We start from the raw sequence: 6,299 nt of genomic DNA on the forward strand, positions 1-6,299 counted from the left end.
TGTTTACGAACCACGGCCCGTCGATTCACCTGTGTCGAAGTTGGAATGCTAAGTACCGGTACGCTTGTAGAAATTATGAGCGCCAAGTCAGACTGAGGAGATTAAAGTTTTATGCCGGCAGTAAATGAACAAAAAGTCTGCATCGTAAAGATAAGCTGAAAAAATTGTGCGCCGAATTAGTTGCCATAATACTGTCGTGTAGCGTGGCCCCAAGTCCCTTTGCTACTATTGGGGATTTGGGGGATTGGGGATGCCTTGGGGGTTGGGTCACTACTTTTACAGCACACACAACCCACCATTGTGTGCCATGACATATATTCGTTTTGATGTGGGTAATGAGGGCTGTCGGACAGTGAAGGAGTCCATCATTGCGTATGTTGAAAGGATAAGTGGCACACAGGTGGATGCTTCTCTAGGTAAAACATGCGCTCAGGCCTTGCTTGCAATAATCACATTGTGGCCGTGCAGTAAGGGGGCGGAATGCTCTATGAGGGGGTTGTGTTTGATGGCCGGCTTTTTTTATTTTTTTTACGGCCTAGGCAATGCCTCAAGGATTGGGCATACGTTCTTAAGTGGATATTGCAAGCCAGACTTTGCACACTTTGTTCACATCTATCAGATGCTGGACCTCACATTCACAGCCACCCAGTCATTCACCAATTTTTTGTTTCCCCATTTTGTGAAGAGACCTGGGACTAGCTACTGACTGATTTAATACCGGATATTGCCACATCCAGCTGGAGCGCCGTAACTCCTTACACCACCACGTGACTGTCTAGTTGTATGCTTGTCGTTTACGAACCTCGGCCTGTCGATTCCGTGTCGAAGTTGGAACGCTAAGTACCGGTACGCTCGAAGAAATTATAAGCGCCAAGTCAGACTGAGGAGATTAAAGTTTTACGCCGGCAGTAAATGAAGAAAAAGTCTGCATCGTAAAGACAAGCTTAAAAAATTGTGCGCCGAATTAGTTGCCATAATACTGTCGTGTAGCGTGGCCCCAAGTCCCTTTGCTACTATTGGGGATTTGGGGGATTGGGGATGCCTGGGGGTTGGTTCACTACTTTTACAGCACACACAACCCACCATTGTGTGCCATGACATATATTCGTTTTGACGTGGGTAATGAGGGCTGTCGGACAGTGAGAAGGAGTCCATCATTGCGTATGTTGAAAGGATAAGTGGCACACAGGTGGATGCTTCTCTAGGGAAAACATGCGCTCAGGCCTTGCTTGCAATAATCACGTTGTGGCCGTGCAGTAAGGGGGCGGAATGCTGGATGAGGGGGGTGGGGTTTGAGGGCGGCTTTTTTATTTGTTTTTTACGGCCTAGGCAATGCCTCAAGGATTGGGCATACGTTCTTAAGTGGATATTGCAAGCCAGACTTTGCACACTTTGTTCACATCTATCAGATGCTGGACCTCACATTCACAGCCACCCAGTCATTCACCAATTTTTTGTTTCCCCATTTTGTGAAGAGACCTGGGACTAGCTACTGACTGATTTAATACCGGATATTGCCACATCCAGCTGGAGCGCCGTAACTCCTTACACCACCACGTGACTGTCTAGTTGTATGCTTGTCGTTTACGAACCTCGGCCCGTCGATTCCCCTGTGTCGAAGTTGGAATGCTAAGTACCGGTACGCTCGTAGAAATTATAAGCGCCAAGTCAGACTGAGGAGATTAAAGTTTTATGCCGGCAGTAAATGAACAAAAAGTCTGCATCGTAAAGATAAGCTGAAAAAATTGTGCGCCGAATTAGTTGCCATAATACTGTCGTGTAGCGTGGCCCCAAGTCCCTTTGCTACTATTGGGGATTTGGGGGATTGGGGATGCCTGGGGGGTTGGGTCACTACTTTTACAGCACACACAACCCACCATTGTGTGCCATGACATATATTCGTTTTGACGTGGGTAATGAGGGCTGTCGGACAGTGAGAAGGAGTCCATCATTGCGTATGTTGAAAGGATAAGTGGCACACAGGTGGATGCTTCTCTAGGTAAAACATGCGCTCAGGCCTTGCTTGCAATAATCACATTGTGGCCGTGCAGTAAGGGGGCGGAATGCTCTATGAGGGGGTTGTGTTTGATGGCCGGCTTTTTTTATTTGTTTTTTACGGCCTAGGCAATGCCTCAAGGATTGGGCATACGTTCTTAAGTGGATATTGCAAGCCAGACTTTGCACACTTTGTTCACATCTATCAGATGCTGGACCTCACATTCACAGCCACCCAGTCATTCACTAATTTTTTGTTTCCCCATTTTGTGAAGAGACCTGGGACTAGCTACTGACTGATTTAATACCGGATATTGCCACATCCAGCTGGAGCGCCGTAACTCCTTACACCACCACGTGACTGTCTAGTTGTATATTACCACCAAGTGTAGTAACGTATATCTTGGGTAGCCAGAAGCCACGTGGCTTGTCACTCATGATAGTCACGAGATGTCCACTTTGATTAATAATCGTATCAAACAACCAGTTTCTTTACCTGCTGCCATCAGCTCTGAAAGAAGACATCTTCGCCAGATTCGAGTAAAGCGACTAAGGTTATAGACAACTGGCCAGCCGTACACAACCATTGGCTATGAAATGTTTTGCATAAATCCTGTCCTGAGCATGAGCAAAGTATGTAGACACTTCTCTGCCAGCTGTAGGAATGGAAGGTGTTGTTTGAAATATTGTATGTGGTAAGGACTGCACATCAACATTATTATTCTTTCCTAGTCCACCATTCTCCTGTATGGGGATAGTAAAGGAACTGAAGGCTGTTATTTTATTCTGACATTAAATATCTGATCATTGCCATATGAAGGTGTCTGTTCCTGGCATCAGGAAAACAGGCAACAGAAGGAATGTTACCCTCTAGTCATTTGGGGAAGAGTGGTAAATATGAAATACAAGTTAGTGCTGGCAGAGTATTGTTGGCATACTTTTGCACGTGCCTGTACATCACAAACAGATGCAGTTAAGTCCTGGTTATGTGCCACAGATGCTAAAAAATACAGGGTGGTTCATATATAACATGTCTGATCCCATGTGTTTTGTTGTTGCATTTTGAACCATACCTTACCCCATCCTTAGGTGGGAAGAAGAGGCTGGGATGATGAGGATGACGATTGCAGTGATGATTGGAATAATAATGAATGATGATTATTATATTGATTTTGATTATTTGATGATTGATATGGTGGAGGCTCAGTCAGCTTTACCATCACTACCCTGCATCATTTTCTGTTTCCCATAACCCTTTCTTACTTGATAGTGATTCCTTGTTTGCAGCCATTGATTGCATTTTTTTATCAAGTAATTTAATATCTCCTCTTGCATATTCTTCAGTAATTGCTTAAAGTTCACTCATTTTGGTAAGAAGAGATTTTTACCCTCCACTGACTTTTATCTATTGCCAGACATCTCAGTTGCTTAAGGGGAGGCCACAAACAAATGAACTCCATGTCATTCTGTTATCTGCTATTTGACTGCCCTCTCTCCAACTCACACCTCCCTCCCTTGTATCTCTCCACTCCAGTCTTCCGTCTCTGCCATGGTCTCTCCTCCTCTTCACATCATACACATACCTTCTAGTCATTCTCTCATTCCCCATCCTCTACATGGCTAAACTACCTCAAAGTATTTCTCCTAATAGCACCACAGCACTTTTCCACTTTCTCATTTGTATATCTGTCTGTCCATAAAACTCCACACATTCCTCAGGTCATTTCCACTGCTCTCACTCTTGTGTCCTTCCAACAGGATCCAAGCCTCATTTCTCAATGTCTTATCACAGCTTTCAGTGATCCAGCAACCTTTCTACCCTGCTGTACCCATTCAAGCACATCCTTCCATCCTCACTCATCACTCTAAAGTACTTGGATGCACCTTCATTATCTATTTCCTCACCATCCAGTCTCACTCTGTATGGTGTGATTTCCCTCAAGACCATAACTTTACCCATACGTATATTCTCTTTAGGATTCTGTTTCTTACATCCTCAGACTCATGCACCAAGCCTTGCAGTTCACATTCATCACAATACAGTATCATCAGCAAGCAACAGCTCAGAAAGTTTCCACACCTTACCCTCCCTCACTAGATACCAATATATTCACATTCCTTCCTATTACCTCTCTTATAGCTTCATCCATATACAAATTGAACAGCCACTGAGACATGACATGCAGAAACACGACACAAAGAGACAAGATTTTTGTCCTTATGCAGATTTATTTCCCTCACGTCACTGGCAGAATAAGATAGCACTGTGGCCCAACATCCTTTCCATAGCACTTCTTCATGACTAGCACCGTATTAGTCATGTTTCAACTAGCATTTACAAGGGAATGATGGTAATTTAATACCCAGTTAAACGGAGCATAATTAAGTTGTCAAAATACGTGCTGCTCCCATACCCGCAGACTGAGCCGACAACACCAGATATATATGGGCAGCCCTGTATTTTGGTTTAGTAAATTGTGGGCTGCTGTTGCTGTGGTCCTGTATTCCTGGCTAAGTAGGACAGTGGCAGGTGTTTGGATATGCCTGTGTAGTAGTGCTGTAATCAAACCACTTCTCTGAACCAACATAGCATCATCTACCTTCTTGAATGAGATGTGGCTAAGTGAGCTCTGAAACTTTGCTAAGGATATATGCATGTCATTTTCCAGAGTAAACTCCTTAAAGATGCACACACACGTCTGAAGAATATTAGAGGATAATCTTGGTTGTAAGAATTCTGGAGCTCTTATTGCCTCTTTTCTTTGATTAAATTCCAGTATTTAGGTTCTCCAGCATTGACTCTGATTCTTAGTAAATAAAATGAGCCAGGGACCACCACAACAGCAGGTATTATCAGCCCAAAAGATCGTAAATAACTGTGGCATATAAAAGGACTCTGCAAGAAAGCCATAGTGCTTGTTTACCCAGCAATAAAAATAGGTGTTTTGTATATATTATCCCTCCTGAACTGTTGGTGTTGGCTGTTGTGTTTGTACGCCAATTGTTATGCCCATTTTCTTGTTATATTTGCATTATTATTATTATTACCATGTCATTGTGATGTAGTGCACAGTCAGCCACAGGAAATAATATGCTGAAAAAAATATGTACTCTTGTCCTTCTTTGGTTGATTGTAATTGGCAACAGGTCAACTTGAATTTATTTTTCTCAATCTCTATTTCCCTCTGCCTGTGACCTCCAGTCTTGTAAATGCAATGTGTGCAGGATTTTCAGATCTAAGATATCTTGCATTTGGCTCTCTTTTGTGTATTATTTCTTGCACTCTTCAGTTTCTGCTTCTCTGCATTAAAAAGAAAAATGTATTGTCCTAAATAGCACTGAGATTTTAAAACTAACAAGCATCCTTAGTTAACGACCATTTATGTCAAAGGTTGATGAGCAACTTGAGTCGTTTCCCTTCATTTATATCCAAGAATAACAATCCTTCTGAGTTTATTCCCCTCATTAAACATAGCAGTTGATTCCCTTCATTTAGGTGAGAGATTAACAAGATTTTTCCCTGCATATATACGAACATTTATCGTTAATACGGCTTATGTTTGTTATATTTTTTTTCCTGTGGCTGACTATGTTTTATATATTGATGTGGGTGTGTTTTTTTGGTGTCTATTTCTGTTGATTTATTCTATAGTCAGTTTGCTTCACCTGACCGTTAGCTGTATGGCCAAGTGTAGTCAGACTGGAGAGTTAATTTGACTAGTAACCAAGGAGACTCATCTGTACCCCATCACTAAGGCATAGTGAATTTTATACATAAATGATTTAGTACTGAAGTGATAAAAGTTGCCTTGTTTTGTCATGGAAATAAACTGACTATAGTTATATGTTGAATTGGAATATGTTATACTGTTATCGGTGTGGTAAATGTGCCATTATAATGTCATCTTCAGGTGTTTGAAATTTTATAACTATATGGATTAGGGCGTCAGGCTATAGATAGATTGATAGATAGGTAGGGAGAGATCCTAGGGTGGCCATAGACTAAACTATTTTGCTATATCTCTTCCTATCACACAGTCATTTGCCATATTTTCAAGATCCTAGGGTGGCCATAGACTAAACTATTTTGATATATCTCTTCCTATCACACAGTCATTTGCCATATTTTCCTAAGCATGAGCAAGAACCAATTTGCCTGTCAGGTCTCTATCGTCTTTCAACCCAGGGCATCTCAGAAATCAGCAGTATTATGTGTTGAGCAGATAATTTTGTGCAGTATGCCTAGCCCTGGCTTCCTACGCTCCTTATGGGGTGACATAGGATTGGATGATGGCAGACGATGT

Source organism: Coenobita brevimanus, chromosome 100 (genome assembly GCF_032717465.1).
Source record: "Coenobita brevimanus isolate Jiangsu-jjx chromosome 100, ASM3271746v2, whole genome shotgun sequence".
Taxonomy (NCBI): domain Eukaryota; kingdom Metazoa; phylum Arthropoda; class Malacostraca; order Decapoda; family Coenobitidae; genus Coenobita; species Coenobita brevimanus.